The sequence below is a fragment of the Mirounga leonina genome, unplaced genomic scaffold (assembly GCF_011800145.1).
Source record: "Mirounga leonina isolate KUSES-001 unplaced genomic scaffold, KU_Mleo_1.0 Mir_114, whole genome shotgun sequence".
Classification (NCBI taxonomy): Eukaryota; Metazoa; Chordata; class Mammalia; order Carnivora; family Phocidae; genus Mirounga; species Mirounga leonina.
The window spans coordinates 29,640,367-29,658,232 of NW_023270265.1; the positions used below are offsets into that span (position 1 = coordinate 29,640,367).

Consider the following 17,866-nt stretch of genomic DNA (forward strand, 5'->3'; position numbering starts at 1 on the left):
ACCCTGCCCCTCAGCAAAGGGGAGAAGCCTTTGGAGCCTTGGATCCTCCTGGAGGTGGAGTTCTGACTCACTCCTTACTTAAACCATCAACTCGCTCCCAGGGATCAGATGAGATCCCAGTTGCCTTTTTGCTCCTTTTAACGTCTGGACAGACTGGCTCTGCCTATGGCAACCTAAGGGATGGGGAACGGACTGTGGCTGCTCAGTGCTCACTAGAGGGGGCCAAGTTGGAACCTCTACTTCCTCTGCCCAAACCAAGCCACAGGGAATACTGCCCAGGAGGCCACGGGGCCAGAACAATGAGAAGGAACCAGAGTGGTGTGACTTTTACTGGAGACCACAGGGACAGACAGGTATCTGGGAGGCTCTCCCCAAACCATGGAATACACATGCATGTACACACACGCACACACACACACACAACCCCTTCCCAAAGGGCCCCTTTTCCCAATTTCAAAATTGTCCACTTCTGCCCTGGGCCAAGGCTCTTACCCCTATGAGGCTGCCCTAATACATGGCCTGAGACATCCAGATGGGTTGGGCTTAAAAATTAACTTGGGTCACTCTGAGGGCTTTTGTCTGTCTGCTTGCCAGGAAGCTGGCAGGAAACTTGCTGAGTTCCTCTCCACCCCCGGCCCCTGCCCACAGAGTGTGGTGGCCTATGCAGGTCACAGCTAAACTTAGCCTGGCGAAGAGCCAGGGTCACGAGGCAGCAGGGGCTGGGGCAGAGGGCTGCAGGTGGTCGGCCTAGACCAATGGTTTCCTCAGACCCTTATTCTGTGCAGAAGCCTCAGACTCTGGGGGAGAAACCCTAGATGGCCTCTCTGTTCCCTGGGGTCTGTCACTCCTGCATCCCCCAGAGCCCCCCAGCACCCCAATCAGAGCTTGATCCAATGAATGCCACTAAGAGTTGTCTAATAGAGATATGCTTCCGTTTATCAAGCCCTCACTAGGAGTGCTGGGTGCACAGTGACACCCTATAACCTAACTGGTGTTATCCCTGTTTTACAGATGGGTTAACCAAGCATGAGACAAAAAGCAATTTTCTAGCCACACGACTAGAAAAGGCACAGCTGGGTTGAGATACAGCCTGTCCTTTCTGCTTCCACCTGGAAAGCCCAAGTTCTTTCCATCCTGCCATGTTTACAGAGCACCTACTATGCACAAGGAAATGCTGGATGCTACAGGGCTCACAGGTGCAATCCCAGGGCTGGGGCCCAGCACCTATGTTGTAACGAGCCCTTCAGGTGGTTCCAGCACCCACTCACGTCTGGCAACCAGCCCTGCCCAAGCCAGGCAGGCCTCCAGGGAGGAGGGGGGCGTGGTTCCCGCGGTGTCCCTGCAGCCCCATCTTGCAGCTCGTGGGGGCTTTGCCCCACACCCAGCTTGTCAGATGCAATTAGCTCTGCTAATTATAACAGCAAGAGTGGCCCCGGCCCTGGCGTCATCCTAGAGCTGAAAGGAGCGGCTGAGGTGGTTTCCTTATAAATTTAGAATAAAGGAGGTGGGTTGATGGCAGGGGAAGCCACTTGCAGCCCAGGCCCCGGGGGGGTTCCTTGGGTCCCTTTCCCACTGCTTAGGCTCTGCACCCTCTGAGGAAGAAGGGGCCAAAGGAAATGGAGCTGTCAGTAAGTTTGGGCTGCACCCCTCCTGTGTGCCCGGTCTCGTGCTGGAGTTTCCCAGGCCCACCTGGCGAGGTACGGCTGTTTGGGGGCAATAAAGCCACACATTTAAGGAAGTCAGAATTTAGTGTTGCACTCATCTAAGGCCCATTTTACAGATGAAACTAAAGAGACCTAAAGAGGAGACTTGCCTGAGCAGGAGGGTGGGGTCAAAGTGGTCCAGGCAGGCAGGCCCTCCCAGGGATTCCTGGACGGACAGACAGAAGAGAAGGGGTGGCGGGCGTTCGTGTTCCCATGAACAGCCAGAATGTACAAAGCTAAGTACTTGCCGTGTATTCTGTCGTTCGATTCTCAGAGCATGAGTTAGGTACTCGCAACATCCTACCTTGTGAAGAGACTGATAGTCAGAAAGGTCTACTGTGTGGCTTCTAAGGCTCCCTCTGCAGTGAGCTGTCCCCTTCCCTCTGTACTCCCTCCACCCACCCAGGGGATGAGTGAGCCCTGCCACCTCCCAGGCATCAGGGCCAGGGGCGACCACCCAGATCGTCCGGGTTGGCTGTGCCCCGAGGAAACAGGACTGTAAGAAAGGATAGGTTGAATGCAGAGCTTGAGTTTGACCCTGAGTCTTGGGGTGGAGTTTGGGCCCCATGAGCAAGCCGTCTGTCTGCAGCCCTAGTGAGGCTCTCCTCCTGCGGTCTGGCCTGTCTGACCCCGATCCCATGCCTCTTTCTAGTGGAGCCCATGCTGCACGCTGGCGTCAGCTTCCCCGCCCAGCCCAGGGGCACCTTCATTCAGGATCAGCTCTGGGAGCCTGACCCTCGGTGCAGGCCTCCCTTGCCCTTCTCGGAACTCTTGCAGGTCAGGCCACCTTGCTGCTCTTCCCTTGTGTCATTTCGCCCACAAGTCCCTGCCTTCCTAGCTACAGTTCCAGCAAGTTCCAAAAGCTGAATGTCTTCCTGTCTCCTCCCGGGCACCAGGCTGCCCAATATCTCAGTGAGAGCTGACTTCTCATGTGTTAGGGAAGAGATGGTTGCTGTGGGAGTCACATGTCTCCAGAGGCTCCTTCCTCTTCACCTAACTCAGGGCCTGGGGTGGGTGGGTGGGGTGTAAACAGACTCAGCATAGATGGCTCTCACCCTTCCAGGACGGAAGTCCCCTGCAGGAGAGGAGAAAGGCCTTGCAGACTGGCCCACGCCCCAGCAAGGCCATCTCTTGCTGAGGTTCCTTTTTGTGTGCACCCCCAATGGGGGTAGGGCCAGGGGAGGGGCTGAGCAGCACTGGGGAGGGGCTGGGTCCTGTGGCCTCAAGCCTGGGTAGGAGAGGGAGGGCAGGCACAGAAAGGAAGTGAGGAAAGAGGAAGGAAGAGACCAACAAAGCGTAATTGAGAAATGGGTTGAAGGGTGAGGTGCTGGGCCCCCCGTGTCTCTTCTTCTCCGTGTCCTTCCAGCCACCCCCAACACCTTCCACCCCACCCCTCCCCCCCAGCAGAACATCTGTCTTGGCCTCCAGCCAGGCTCACCTTCCTCCAACCTGCCACTTTCATGGCCACTGGGCTCCTTCCCTTCCCTCCTTTCAGTCACCTTCCTGAAGGCAAGGGTTGTAAGACCAAATGTGGGGGAGAGGGATGGGGGCAGGGCCCTGTAGTAAATGGGCAAGGCTGCAGATGCTAGGGATCCAAGTGATGGGCATGGGGTCAACTGGTCCCACATGCTTTGTCTAAAGGGGAGAGCCACCACATTGCATGTGCTGCGTGCCGAGAATGACATGATCTTTTTTTTTTTCCCAAGAGAAGCCAGAAATCTGGATTTTATCAATATCCCTCAATTTTACAATGTTGGGTGCTATTTCAAAAATTCTTTGAATTAGCCAAATTGGAAGCCAAATAAAATATGTCAGTGGGCCACCTAAAGCCTGTGGGCCCTGGTCCCCAGCCCCCTCTGCGTGCCTCCTTTCTCCTGTCCACTGGCACTCCCCATCCCCTAGGAAGCATCCTCAAGGCTGCCCTTGACCCTGGGACTCTCCTCACTGTTCCCCCTCAGCAATTCCACCTCCTACTATTTCCTCTGTGAACAGGATTCCCTGAAATAGCCCCCCTGTCTCAACCCTTCTCCCTAAACCCAGTCCTGACTGTATTCCAGTGTCTCCCCGTCATCCCAGCAGCCACCCCCAGAATAATCATAACCGGCATTTATGAGGGCTGGCCATGGGCCAGGCCTGTGCTAGGGATTTACATAAAGGCCTTCTCCACAGCCTCTCCAGGGACTAGAAGAGAACAGAGACTCTGCAGCCTACTGGGTATGCACTCAGGAGCACTTGGTGTTACTGTCTAAGGTCTGTGGTCCCCAGGACTGGAGAACCAGACCCCCACCACCCCTCCCTAACCCAGGGGGATTCCACACTGGGCTCAGAAGAAGCAGGGGCCAAGACTGGACGCTGGTCGGGGTGAGGGAGAGAGCAGAGAGACAATCCCCCACCCCACCCTGCCCGCCATGCCCAGTGGAGGAGAGGCCATGGCAAAGTCTATGCTGTGAAGGGAGTGGTCTTCTCGTCAAGGTGAGCTCTGCTGTCATGGCCCCGTGGCCACGATGGCCGGACGCACAGAGGGTGGCCAGTCACACCGGTCAAAGCACTAAGTTTCCTCAAGGCCCGCTTTCAGAAGGGGAGGGGTTTCCAAAAAGTCACCAGGATGCCAACCCCATCCTCTGGTCTGGGGTCATGCAGCTGGTCAGCCCAAGTGCAGGAAAGACAGGGACCTGGACTCCACTGATGTGGGTGGGAGAGCCCACATCCTTCCTGGTCCTGCTCTTCCATCAGCAGCTCACGCACATCCCTTGGCAAGCAACAGATGGAGAAGGCAGGGAAGCCATCAATCTCCCAGGAAGGACAGGGTGTCCTTCCGTCCAGTCATGCTGCCTGATGTCCCCACAGCACGTCATGGGAAATCACAGTGTCCTGGGACAGACAGACTGAGGCCTGGCGTCTCAGACGCTAAGGCATGGCAGGCAGGCTTGCAGGCCCCAGAGACAGGAAGGGGCTCCCCTGGCAGCCTTTTGTCCTGGTCCACATCCAGCTTTCTCTCACCTATTCTCCCCCAGGCCACCCTGAATCCAACAGTTGCTACAGTGGGTTGAACGGTGACCCTTAAAAAGATAAGTCCACATGCTAACACCCAGACCCTGTGAATGTGACTTTACTTGGAAGGAAGCGTCTTTACAGATGTAATTAAATTAAGGACCTTGAGATGAGCTCAGCCTGCATTACCTGGGTGGGCCCTAAATCCAGTGACAAGTGTCTTTATAAAGAGACAGAAAAGGAGCAAACAGACAGAGAGGAGAAGGTGACAGAAGCCGGGGGCAGAGGCTGAAGCGAAGCTGCCCTGCCCTTGCCCAGAAGGCCTGGAGCACCCCCGCACGCTGGATGGGGCCAGGAAGTACCCCTCCCCCATCCCCCGGAGCATTCGGAGGCAGGGTGGCCCTGCAGGTACCTTGATTTCAGACTTCAGGCCTCCAGAACTCTGAAAGGGTTGTTTCTGTCGTTTGGCTACCCAGCTGGTTTGTGGTGTTCTGTCAAAGCAGCCCCGGAGACTAACACAGCCTCCTGGCCCCACCCTGCCCCCCTGCCACCTCTGAGGTGGAGCCCTCTGTCACCCCCAGCCACCACCTCCTCCTCTCTGGAGGTCGCCCTTCTCCGTCTCACTGCGACACGGGTCAGAGCTTTCAGATTGATGTTCAGGGCCTGGCCCCACCAAGCCTTGGGGGACCCCTCAGTTCTCTTCCCACTTGCCCTGGCCACTTCCGATTACTGCCTGTCCCCTGAACATCTCCTGTACTGCCCCCCATTCCCTGCACCGTGTCCACACCACACGACCCAAACCCTACCCAATGGTCCTCACAGCAAGCCCATCTCAGAAACGGCCTCCAAGAGCCTTCCTCATCCCTCTCCACCCCCAACTCCTGAGACAAATCCTTCTTTCTTGAAAGGGATACAAGAACAAGCAGGGGGGTGGGGGCAGGGGGGACAGGGGGTGACTGCATATGTATTAAGCCCTTCTGAGTGCAGGTAGGCCTGGTGCCTTGTGCAGATGGCATCTCTGGAGATGTCCCAGAGCAGGGAGCCCACAGTCCTTGCTCCCCCGCCTCTCCCCTTAGGTAGCTCGGCTCACCAGTGTGGCAGCCCCATTTCACAGGCAGGAGCCCACAGAGCCGGGAGGGGGAAGGGCAGAGGGGCCGAGGCCATGCCAGGCCCACAGCTCCAGACCCCGCCATCTCCCCAGTTCACCCCATCCTGCTCTTTTAGCATAGTGAGCTGCCTGAGTTCTGGCCTGACCCCACAACTTCCAGGGCCTGGAAGGCTTGTCTTGACAGTCCCCAAAGCGCCTGGCAGAGACCCACATGCAGCGATGCCTGCTCAGGGCACCAAGGACGCGTGCGATCCTGGGGACCCACCAGGGTGCTCACATCCTGCCCTCTGGAGACCCCCGCTTTCCAAAGAAGGCACCACACGCGTCCTCCGTTCTCAGGAAGGATGCGTTTCCTATAGAGGGTGTGTACCAAAGCGTCCCCCTTGATCCCCGGATTCCCACCTCAGATTTCTGGACCTGAGATCACAGGGGCGTGTTAACAATGGAAACACAGAGGTAACCATTTCCCACAGTGAAGCAGCCCTCATATACCGTCAGAGGTTGCCTCGGCTTGAGCTAGTGTTTCTTAGAATTTCCCTCCGCCTCTGGGCCCCAGCTCGCCCACAAGAGCTGGCTGGGAGGGAACATTAACACCCACCTCCGGCAGGAACGCCAAGGCTCCCCAGACTCGTCCCCCTTCCCTCCCTCCACCCTGCGGTCTCTCCACTCCCGGCCTCCAAGCAGAGCGGTGAATGCTCAGGACGGGCCACACCTGGGCTGTGGGGCAGGGAGGCCAGGCTGCAGTGACGGAAAGCAGGCTCCAGACAAGAGCAAACACGCTGGCTCAGTGGGGAGGGTCTTCGAGGGGGCTGAGCAGGAACCAGAGAGAAAATACAAAGGAAAACAAAGGGGAGACAAAGCCCTCCCTTGGCCACCCTGCTCCCGCTCTCACAGATGAGCTGGGGATGGATGGGATGAAACAGGCTGCTGGGCACCACCTTCCTTGTGATCCCTGGAGGAGAACAAAGACAGACCAGCTCACAAAGACAACCTGGTCTCTCCAGGGAGCGCAGGGGCCCCCGGGACTTTTCCACAGTTTCCCCACCCGCCCCCTCTTACTCACGGCCTGGCTGGAGGGATTCTGGCCCCCACACAGTGAAATCCCAGGCTGTTCTCCCACCCTGGTCCCCTGGGGCTTGGGCCGTACTAGACACAATGCCTGCGCCCCAGCTGGGCAGGGGGGACGGGGGAGGGGAGAAGAGGGAGGGAGGGGGGGTGAGAAGGGAAGAGCTCTGGGCCTCCTGCGTGTATGTACAAACACACACACACACACACACACGCACGCGCGCTCTGCGCCTGCAAAGATCTAAAACCCCTTTCATCTTAATCAAGGGGAATAGCAAGGGGAATTAATAAAAGCAAGATGGAGGCCAACCCAGTTGTAAAACGCCTCAGAGCTGGTGGGGGCCTCTCAGCTTGTGCTCTCTGTGGCAGGAACCGGGGCTGAACGACACGGTCGGCCGCCCGCCCTCTCCAGGGCTGCCTCAGTCAGGGCCAACCAGCACTCCCCGTCCGGGAAAGCAGGGGGCCTCCACCGTAAGTCTGAGAGAACTGCTGGCAAAACTACCCCCAGACTCGGCTAGGACCGCACAGAGTTCTCTTCCCTGTGAATTAGACGAAATGATGACGACCGCGACAGCCAGCCACAGGGAGGGAATGATGCCCGCGCTCTGCCCTGGCTTGTGCCCGAGGCTGCGCCTGGCGCATAGTGGGGGCGCCTGAACCAACGACAGGGACGGGTGGGTCAGGCTGGGGCAGGCAGCAAGCAGCCCCTGACCCTGCCAAGTTCACAGGGACATACTCCACCCCAAGGCCACCTAGAAAGAAAGAGCCCGAGATCTTCAGCTCAGAAGAGCTTAACACTTTGCGGAGGCTTAGTGTCCAGGAGCGAAGGGCCCAGGCTCTGCAATCAGAAGGCCTGGGTTTGAATCCCAAGTCTCTCACTTGGGGTGACAAGAGTACTTCCTTCTTGGCATGGTGGTCCCATACATGCTGGTGCTCCGTAAAGGACACGGTTATCGGTATGGGTGATAAGGCCAGGTCTCCCCTTTGATTTGTTAAATCCTGCACCTTAGGGACTCCTCTGGGGAGACGGGGGTGAACAACATCCCTGCAGCATTCCAGAAGCCTGGGGACTTGGCCTGGTTGCCTCCTCCACCTCCCTGTTTCTTCAAAAGGCCCCAGGGGCTGCCACAGAGGGAGAGCAGGAAACTTGGCACCTGGAGAGCTCGCAGCTTGCCACCCTCCCCCCCACCCCCAGTCTGGCAGCATCAACACTGACCGATCCTCCAGGCCTTCTGAGCACCTAGAAGGAGAAACCACCATGGTGCCCTGATGCCTGGTATTAAAGGTTCAGGGGTTCCTCGATGCATGCTGAGTGAATCAATGAAGTCAGGAGTGGGGGAAAAAAACTCATTGCTTTTTGAAATGGGGGTGTAGTGGGAGATCCCTGACGAAGTCACTTCTAAGGTTTTTCTTCCTGGGAGCGCTCTGCTGTCAGAAAAGCAAAGCGCTAACAGTGGTAAGTGCCTTGAGAATGTGAGCAAAAACCCTTCCAGATGCAGCCCGGAGACAGACCTCAGCTACTTCAGGTGTGGATGGCCTCCTTCGAACTGTAGGCTGACTTACTGCCCATGTTTACCAAGAAAACGACCCAGGAATGAACTCTGACACAAGTTTATCTGACCCCCAGCTGCCTCTCCCCTTGACGCCCACTTCCTTGCTTGAGAGTCTTACAGAAATAGAAGATAAATGGAGGATACAGGATTTGAAGCAAATTCCGGAAAAGAAGCAGAGAAGCAACCCTTGGTGGAGTGGCAAGCAGTTCTCACTTTCCAGAAAAGAACAGACCAGCCCCTTGGCCCTGACATCCCATGGGAGAGCTTAAAAACTAGCAGCCAACGTGGGACATTTATAGAGATTTAGGCATTGTGCAAAATGCTTTACGGGTCTCATCTGCACAATAAACCTCTGAAAGAGGCACTATCTGCATTTTATAGATAAGGAAACTGAGGCTCAGTGTGGTGAGGCCTCACTCATTATCAGCGCCGGGATTCGAACTCAGGACTGACTTTCAAGCCTCCAATCTTCCCATCATGCTGTGCTGCTCAGTGACCCGATTGTCTGTGAAATATTACATGCACCTAGGGGCTTTCCTGTACCGTTTAGGGCAGGGCAGGTGCCAACTTAAGTGAAATCTGGGCACGAAGCAGGGAATCAGACTTAATGGGCTTTCAAGGCCCCTCCCACCGGAGCTTCTGGGTGTGTGAGCTGAGCTGTCAGAGCTGGCTTTGCAGCTGAAAGGACAGTGCGTTGGGAAAAGGGAGGGAGGGCCCTTCTGACACTGGACAGTGCCTTTTGCCGGGAGGCATCAGGGAGAAAGGGGCATTTTGGGGTGGCAAGCAGGGGTAGGGCCTAGGCATCCCCCATTCTCTTCCCCTCCAGCCCAGGCTCGCTGTGGTCCTGCCCCTTAACCGACTCTGGAACAAAGTCTCAGCAAACAAAGGACCTTTTCATGAACTTCAGGCAGGTTCCCTGACTACTTTGAAGAATTCTTGGCTATTGAAAGAGGCTCCTGGGAGGACAGTTTGTTATGAGCATGGTTTCATACCAACAAGCAGGACTAGAATTATGACAACGCCCTCCCTATGGTTTGGTGCCGGTTAGGAGACTCCTGTATCCACTTCAGGGAAATGACCTGGGGGAGAGAGTAGGAGGAGCCCAAGATAGCTCCAAAGCTGAGCCCTCCTCCCAGGCAGCCAGTGTGTCCCACTGTGTCATTCACCTGCAAATGAGTTGTCTGGAAATTGTGGGCTCTGTATTGTTTCCAGGACTGCCATCTGAGGATCTGAAAGTGCTCTGTATATTCTCTGGTACTGCTGCTCCTATCCCCATTAAACAGGCAGAGAAACTGAGTCCAACTGCTAATATCACAGAGTCACACAGGAGGAGACCTGGAGTCGGGGGTCTGCCTGCTGTCTTCCCGCCTCTGACACTCGGACTTTGTGGGACTCTGTTCTTTGGCAGGACACAGCTGACACCCATGCCTGTCCTCTCTAACACCATTCCCCAAGTCTCGGATCTATCTCCACCGCCTCCGAACCCCTGCATGAACTCCTGGGGAGGAAGGGATTCCGCGGCTTTCGTTTAGGCCGACTGGAAACTCTATGGGGTGCGCTAGAGCTGGTGAGGGGTGAGCTGCGAACCTCGCTTCTGTTCCCAGCTGGTACCAGCCCTTGGAGCTGATATTAGCAGTTGGACTCAGTTTCTCTGCCTGTTTAATGGGGATAGGAGCAGCAGTACCAGAGAATATACAGAGCACTTTCAGATCCTCAGATGGCAGTCCTGGAAACAACACAGAGCCCACAATTTCCAGACAACTCATTTGCAGGTGAATGACATAGTGGGACGCACTGGCTGCCTGGGAGGAGGGCTCAGCTTTGGAGCTATCTTGGGCTCCTCCTACTCTCTCCCCCAGGTCACATCCCAGACATTCCTGCTCTCTGTGTGCCTTTGATCATAAAGCGCCGCGAAGCCCATGAATCCCGAGCGCGTTCACCGCCTTGCACCTTGTACCTGCATAACCAGTACTCAAGCAACGAACGAAGGTTCTCTCTTAAGTGAGGGCATGGGCATCCCTGTGTCCTGCTGTCCTTCGGGGGTGACGGTGGAGAAGCAGGGAAAGCCATTTTCCTGATCTCCCCATCACTGATCCCCTACCTCCCACTCTCCCTACCAGATTCAGGCTGTAGAAGGGAAACCCGGGGCTATGGAAGCTGCCAGAAGCTACTGTAAGGAGTCACGCTCTTTGCTCCTAGTTGCAGCTCAGAGAACTAAACAAGATTTCAGCCCTCTCAGCACTGAGCTCTAGTCCCTCGGCCAAGCCCAAGGCCCAGAGACCTACCCCCAACTGGCTCCCAGCCTAGACCTCTGAACTGCAGCCCCTCCCTCTTCCCCTTGCCCAGCCCGTGAGAAACACACCTGTGGATGTCACACCTTCTGTGCTCCCTCCCTTCAACATGTGTCTTACAGTTGGGACGGTTCTTATTCCTCCCCGTCTACCTTAAGGTGGAGGTGAGGTGTTGCCATGGGCAACAGTGATGTCACCTGGAGGTGCTTCCATTCAGCCGATGGCAGGGGGTGGGTCACTTGGATAGAGGGGGAGTATCACAGGTCCCAAACTGTTGAGGGGGGCCCTACAGACCTCTTAGGCACCCCCAAGCGACCTTCTTCCTCTCCCAGAAAACCTCACTCTTCTCTCCCCTCTGGATGGATGCCTGTTCAGACCCAGCCTCAAACCTGACTCTCCCTCCCCCAGAGTAGGTGGAAAGGTGGGGACTAGCAGCTTTGTCCTCAGCTCTGAACAAACGACAGCAAGGGCTCAGATGGGATGAGCTCCTTCCTTCTAAGCCTCTGGGACAGTCTGGGTCCCTATAGCCTTGTCCTTTGGCCAGACATCAGTGGCACGAATGGGGATGCTGGGGGCCCAATTCAACAGAGAATGTGGATCCTCGACTGAACTCGACTGCCTTTAAGAGCTCATACTAGCCAGATTAGAGGTCTGTGCCAGGCACAGTGCGCAGTGCTTTCTACACGTGTCCTGTGAGTGGTTATCCCCATTTTACCTATGATGAAACTGAGGCTTGAGATAGTCAAAGCACTTGCCCAAATACAGAGAACATCCATCCACTGATCAGCGGAGCCAGGACTCACCCAAGTCCACCCTACTCCGAAGCCCAAGATGCCGAGGCACCTGGAGACTGTGGCTCACTAAAGATGAGCCACGAGGGGGCCTGGACAGAGATCACACAGAGCCCTTTAAATCCAGAGAGGCCATCTGGGCAGGCCAGCTGACCCGAGGCAAGCTCGCCTTGCACAGGGCCTGCAGTAAGTGGCCAGTCTGGGGCCTTCCACTTCCCCAAGCACCTGTGCGGATTAGGGACCATGTTCTTTGCTCTGTGCTTGGCTTACTGTTGACCCATCCAGGCCACCTGACCAAGTCCTCTTAATTTGCATATAGCATTTACCCCCAGGTGTAGTGGTTAACTTATGCAAATGAAACTCTGTGTGGCTGGGAGCTAATGCTTATAAAGCACTAAACAAATTAAGTAAGTAAAATCAAAATAGCTAAGTTATGCAAGAGGAAATGGAGACATCCTATCAGGTAAACACTGCCCCTGAGACTCTGGCCAAGGAGACCTACACAGCCAGGCTGACTGGAGTACTGGTCTACCGGGCAGGTATCTCTCCACTGATGAGCAGGCCACAGAAGTCAAGAGAGCCCCCATGCTATTAGACAACCCCCTCCCTGTGCTGCTTTGCCAAGCACGAGCTGCCTGGAAATTTGGATTCCCATGTGGCTCGCCCAGGACGCAGGAATCAGATACCATCTAGTCTGCATGATGGTGATGGCCACAAGTCTTCCAAATTAAAAAAACTAGCATTCTAATTTGCACACCCACTTCTGGGAGCTTCTCGAAGTGACTCAGTTGTCCAAGTCCAAACCACTCGGAAAATTGTGGAGATGGGGTTTCTGAGTAGGAACAGCTAAGAGCTAGACTTGGGATAGGTGACATGATCCACATAAATACCACCCTTTATGGGAAATCTGCTGGGTACCAGCTGGTTCTTCCCAAGAGTCTTTGAGACATCCTCATCGGCTGAGAAGCTAGTTTATTTAAAATACTGTCTATAGATAGTATGTAGTAACATGTTTAACTCCAGCTAATTAAGTGCTAAAATGTATGGTGCAGAAAAGAAGTGATCATATATAAACGAAGGTGTGAAATGGAATTTGGGGAAAGATTTCCTGAACCAGCTTGGGAAGGACGTCTACAGGTGAACAGGGCCTGGACAGGGAAGGGAAGAGGGAATAGATGGGGACTGGGGGGTGGGAAGTGCTGGGACAGCATGTTTGGACACTCGCCACCTCGTTCCACTCCTGGGGGCATTTCCTGCCTAGGTCAGGGGCCCCGAGTGGCTGTGGCCTTTTCCCTCTGCACCACACCCAGGTGGCACTTACTCATCACCCTCATGTCAGGCCCCAAACTGGATTTGCCACCTCACACTGCCCAGCAATTAAAAAGGAAAGTCAGCTGATACTTGGGCCAGGCCTCCCATGAGCCATCAAGGCTCAGCGAGCTCTTTTTCCTCGCCTTTCTGCTGCCAAATGAGTTTTCCATCTTTCTTCCATCTGAGCGGAGTGGGTATTTCTTCCTTTGACAAAGAAAAAAGCAATTGCTCTTCCCTTCTTCCACAAGAGCCCCAACCAAACTAGCTTTCTTTTCTTTCTTTTTTCTTTTTTTTTTTTTTTTAAGATTTATCCATTTATGAGAGAGAGAGCATGAGAGAGAGCATGTAAGCAGTGGAAGGGGCAGAGGGAGAGAGAGAAGGAGAGGATCCCAAGCTCCCAAGCAGACTCCCTGCTGAGTGTGGAGCCCGCCACTGGGCAGATCCCATGACTTCCGAGAGCATGACCTGAGCCAAAACCAAGAGTTGGACGCTCAACCAACTGAGCCACCCAGGCGCCCCCCAAACTAGCTTTTAAAGCTTAACCTGCTTCTTGGGCGCCTGGGTGGCTCAGTTGGTTAAGCGACTGCCTTCGGCTCAGGTCATTATCCCGGAGTCCCGGGATCAAGTCCCACATGGGGCTCCCTGCTCGGCAGGGAGTCTGCTTCTCCCTCTAACCCTACCCCCTCTTGCGCTCTCTTTCTCACTCTCTCTCTCAAATAAATAAATAAATAAAATCTTTAAAAAAAAATGTTTTTAAAAAGCTTAACCTGCTTCTTGTTCTGTGAATGTTCAGTAATTGGGACTCAGCTTCCAGGCTCCTGAACACGTCATTGCTCTATGCCTTATCTTCCTCATCTATACGGGGATAACAATGCCTACTTCATAGGACTCCTATGAAGATTAAATGACTTAATGAAAGGGAAGTGGTTTGGGGGAAAAAAAAAAAAAAGCCTGGCAAATAAATGCTAAGCCCTCAATAACGTTTGGTTATCATGGCTGCTGTGTATGGTTGCACAGGTGGTGTACTGCTCAAGAACACCTGGCCAGGATATGGTGAGGATGAGTCCAGCTCACATGCACTTGTCCAGCTATGTGCCTTGGCCATGTCTATCAAGATGAGGCCCCAAGGTGGTATCCTACATGTCACCAAGGTGTCATCCTCTTGCAGAGAGGTACATCTTATTCTAATTCACATAAGGAGCGGAATATGCTAGCAACAGCCTTGGCTGTTATTATTAACAACCCTTGGCATTCTCAAACATATCCCTCTCCCCTGCAAGGCTGAGATCAGTCTATCTGGGATAAACTGGTCTCAGTCATAAATAAGTTCACCGGTCCTCAGCACCCCAGCACTCTAGGACACTAGTCTGTTAAAACCCCACAGGCTGCACTAATACCTCATCCCTACTAGGGGGACTTCTCAGCCCCAAATACGGAGCCACAGTTTTGGCCTCTGAAGGGACTCTGGCCTTCCTAATTGCTGACGGCCAGCTGTCTCTGCTGTCAGGGATGGGCAGTGCATTGCCAACGGAGGAGTTCTAGTTGTTGGCAAGTTACTCCTCACTTCTGAGTAAGACCTGTCTTCCTGCTTCTCCTACTCACTGAGTCTCTGAGGTCAGACAGAGCAAGTCTTCTCCTTTTCTCAAATGACAGTCCTGGAGATTTCTGAAGGCCACAGCCTCATCCCCCTCGGCTTCTCATCCCGGAGACAACTATTGCCGGTTCACGCCCTTCTCCCTCATAAGACGAGCTTTGCAGAGCCCCCTTTCCCTGTCATCCCCTCCCCTCTGGACCAGTTCCCTCTGGCAGTGCTGCCCCTTCCAAGAGGTGGCATGGCGCCCTGAGCTCATGCCCTCCAGTGGCCCAACGCTACCCTTCCAGGGGCTCTGCTGGTCACTGCCTCCCACTGAGATGTGTACCCCTCCAGCAGACAGAATCCCCCACTGTCTTTCTCTTATTGACCCCAGGGGGTTCAAGAAGGGAAAAATGCAAAACCAGTTTTTCTTTCTTGTCTTCCTTCCTTCCTTTCTTTTTTAAAAAAATTTTATTTATTTGAGAGAGAGAGAGAGAGAGAGAGAGAGCGCATGCGCGCAGGGGCAGAGGGAGAGGGAGAAGCAGGCTCCCTGCCCAGGACCCTGGGGATCATGACCTGAGCAGAAGGCAGACCCTTAACCGACTGAGCCACCCAGGCGCCCCCAAAACCAGTTTTCTCCCAGACAGTACTTTCTCCGGTGGGCAACTTTGCCAGAAGCCTCTACCAGAAGTTCTTCCCTGTTCTTGCCCTCAGATAAAAAGTTCGCCCCCACACCCTCTTCTTTGTTTCCCTTTGAGCACCGCAGGAGCTGGGAGCCATTGCTGGTAAGGTGACAACTTCTGGGATGATGGCATCGGGTTAAAAGTTCAGACCCTTGCCCCCTGAAAGCCAGAGCCTGAATCGGCTGCATCTCTGAAAATTGCGGAGCGCGGGTATGGCAATTTGAAGAAGGCTTTCCATCCACCCAGAGAGAGCAGAGTCAGTCTAACCACTTTATGGTTACCCACAGTGCAGACACGAGGGCAGACTGGCCTGCAGCGGTGGCCGGCACAGGGAATTAGCAAACAATGAAAGCCACTTAGGCACGTAGGCTGGGAGGAGGCCTCCAGAGCACGGCCCAGCATGTTATAGCCTAACGGCAGCAATCCTCCCTGCGTCTGCCAGGCCGTTTTCACAGCCAGCCTGGACCTGGGACTACACCAGGCTCAGGTCAGCTTTACCTGGCAGCCTCTCCGAGGCAGAACTGGTTTGTAAAAGGGAAGCGCCTGGGTCAAATCCAAAAGAGTAACGACAAAATAGAACAGGATTCTCAAACTGATTTAGATCCCGAAGGCCGGGGTCTAGGATCTGCCAGTATCTGGAGCTCTTTTAGTTTTGAAGAAGGTTCCTTCGCACACCAGGCAGAGGATGCCATAGGCCACATGCGGTCCGAGTCGCTCAGCAAAACATTTTCGCTTCCTGCTCGGCAGCATTTTGGTTTTTAAAGAGCAGCATTTCGGATGGGAAGCTTGGCCCTGGGGCTTCTGAGTCCCTACACCTGGAAGCCAGAAAGCTAGAGCCACTGGGGAGGGGTGGGGATGGGGTTAAGGGTCAGGCGGCAGAGACTATGTGTAGCCGCGAGAAAGTTCTGCACAGCGCGGGGTCTCCTCCACTAAGAGTCGCGAAAGAGGAAGCTGTGGAGGCTTCATCCCGCCCCCATAACCCCACAGCTTCACTACCTTAAACCGAGAAAAAACAAGCTGCACTCCCCCTGCCTGCTTCCGGGGGGGGAAGCAGGCTGGCCCAAGAGCCGAGTGACCCGGCCTGTCTTTCTGCCCGAGCACTCCGGGTCCGAAGTAACGGATCGCCGGGCACAAGGGACAACGTCGCGGCCCCGCTTCGGGCGCCCGGAGGAGGCGCTGCTCGCCGCGCGGGGCTGCCGCGAGGCGCCCCCGGGGTCCGCGGCCGGGGCTGGAGCGGAGACGCGGGGGCGCAGGACGCGCGCGCCGCAGAAGACCACGCAGCCGGTCTCCCCAGGCACCCCAGCGCCCGGCCGAGCAGCCGCCCGCGCCCCCCGCGCCCCCGCTGCGCGCCCCCACCGCGGGCGCAGCGCCGCCTACCCGCGGTCCCCCCGCCCCGCGCCCCTCCTCCCCCGCCACGCGAGGTGGGCGCCCCGGGACTTACGCTGGCCTTCGTCCCGCTCCGGCTCGCGGCAGGGACCGCGCCAGCCGGGCTGCGCGCGCGGGTCCCCAGGGCCCGGAGGCCGCGGCTCGCGGGCGGCTTCGGCCGAGCGCCCCGCCGGGCACTTAGGGGGACGGGGGCGGCGACACCCCGGCCGGCTCCCGCCTCCAGGCCTCCATGAGCGCGGCCCTAAAGGCGGCGGAGTCACTCATTTCCTGGATGTCACAGAAACTTTTTCCTCCTTATAAGAACAAAACACCCGCCTCTACCCCGGGCTGCGGAAGCTTCTTAAGGAGGACCAGGCGGGTTGCGGAAGCTCGGAGCCGGGGCCGCCGCAGAGGTCGGCCGATTGACCCCCAGAAACTCCAGAGGGGCCAGCAGAACTGGAGGGTGACCGGACGAGTCGGGCTCTGGCCACCGGAGTCAACTGGTGCGGGTGGACAGGGAGTCGGGGGGGACGACCTTAAAAGTCGGTCTGGGCCGGCGGAACGGAAGGGGTTAAATCACGGCCAGTCGGCAGTGCGTTTTCCCGCGGCGCGTTTTACGAGCGGCGGAGTTGCCGGGGCCACCTCTTTTGTCCTCGCGAGGGAAATATAAATCGAGACACGACGCCGGCCCTTTTCTCTTTTTGCGGTTTCAATGGATTGAAATAATTCGCCAAACTGAACGATAAGCCGATGCTTGGTTGCCTTTCTCTCGGAGTGACCCGGCACAAAGGAGCGTGGGGGGCCGCCCGCTTCCATCTGTAGAGGGCGCTGTAGGGTCCAGAGCGTGTTTACAGTTGTGGGACTGCGCTCTGTGCAGTTAGGCGCGAGCGAGCTGAGACGGGAGGGACAGCGGCCGCACCACCCTGGCGGTCCTTAATGGGTTCTGAAATCCATAACCTATTCTTTTCCCCCTGAGACCTACTCCAGTGTCACAGTCGGTAGAAGTGGCCGGCCACAGCTTGAATAAATCCTGCATGAAGTGGCTTTGGGGGAGTCAAGCGCCACTGAGGGCACCTTGGGGAAATGATGAGAACACACGGTCCATCACCTATTTCCTTTCCTCTTGGAGGCAGCCAAGTAACTTTAACACTCGCCTGGAAGACATTAGGCTGAGTCTCAAAGATAAACAGGCAGTGAGACAAAGAGCTAAAAATAGAGCCCCCTGGCCCCTGGCCCAGGTTACTCTTGTTTTCAAGCTTCTGCTGTTGCGCGTAGCTCTTTCCTTACATCAGGGACAGTTATGGCAGAGCTGGTGGGGAGGGATGGGGAATGGGCTTGTAGGGGCCAAGGGCAGACTGCCCCCAGATGGGCCAATTTGGCAGAAACATTATTTTGAATTAAAAGCAATCAAACCCGGGGTAGATTCAGGAAA

General features: G+C 55.7%; 1 protein-coding gene across 1 annotated transcript in view; it reads right to left on the minus strand.

Annotated features, from left to right (window-relative positions):
• ITPRIP (inositol 1,4,5-trisphosphate receptor interacting protein) overlaps positions 1-16,841 on the minus strand; it is a 30,577-nt gene extending 13,736 nt beyond the window's left edge. Inside the window, exon 1 of the mRNA XM_035028657.1 lies at positions 16,511-16,841. The gene's annotated coding sequence lies outside the window, so the exon portion shown is untranslated. The remainder of the gene's footprint in view (positions 1-16,510) is intronic.
• Between the last annotated feature and the right edge of the window lie 1,025 nt (positions 16,842-17,866).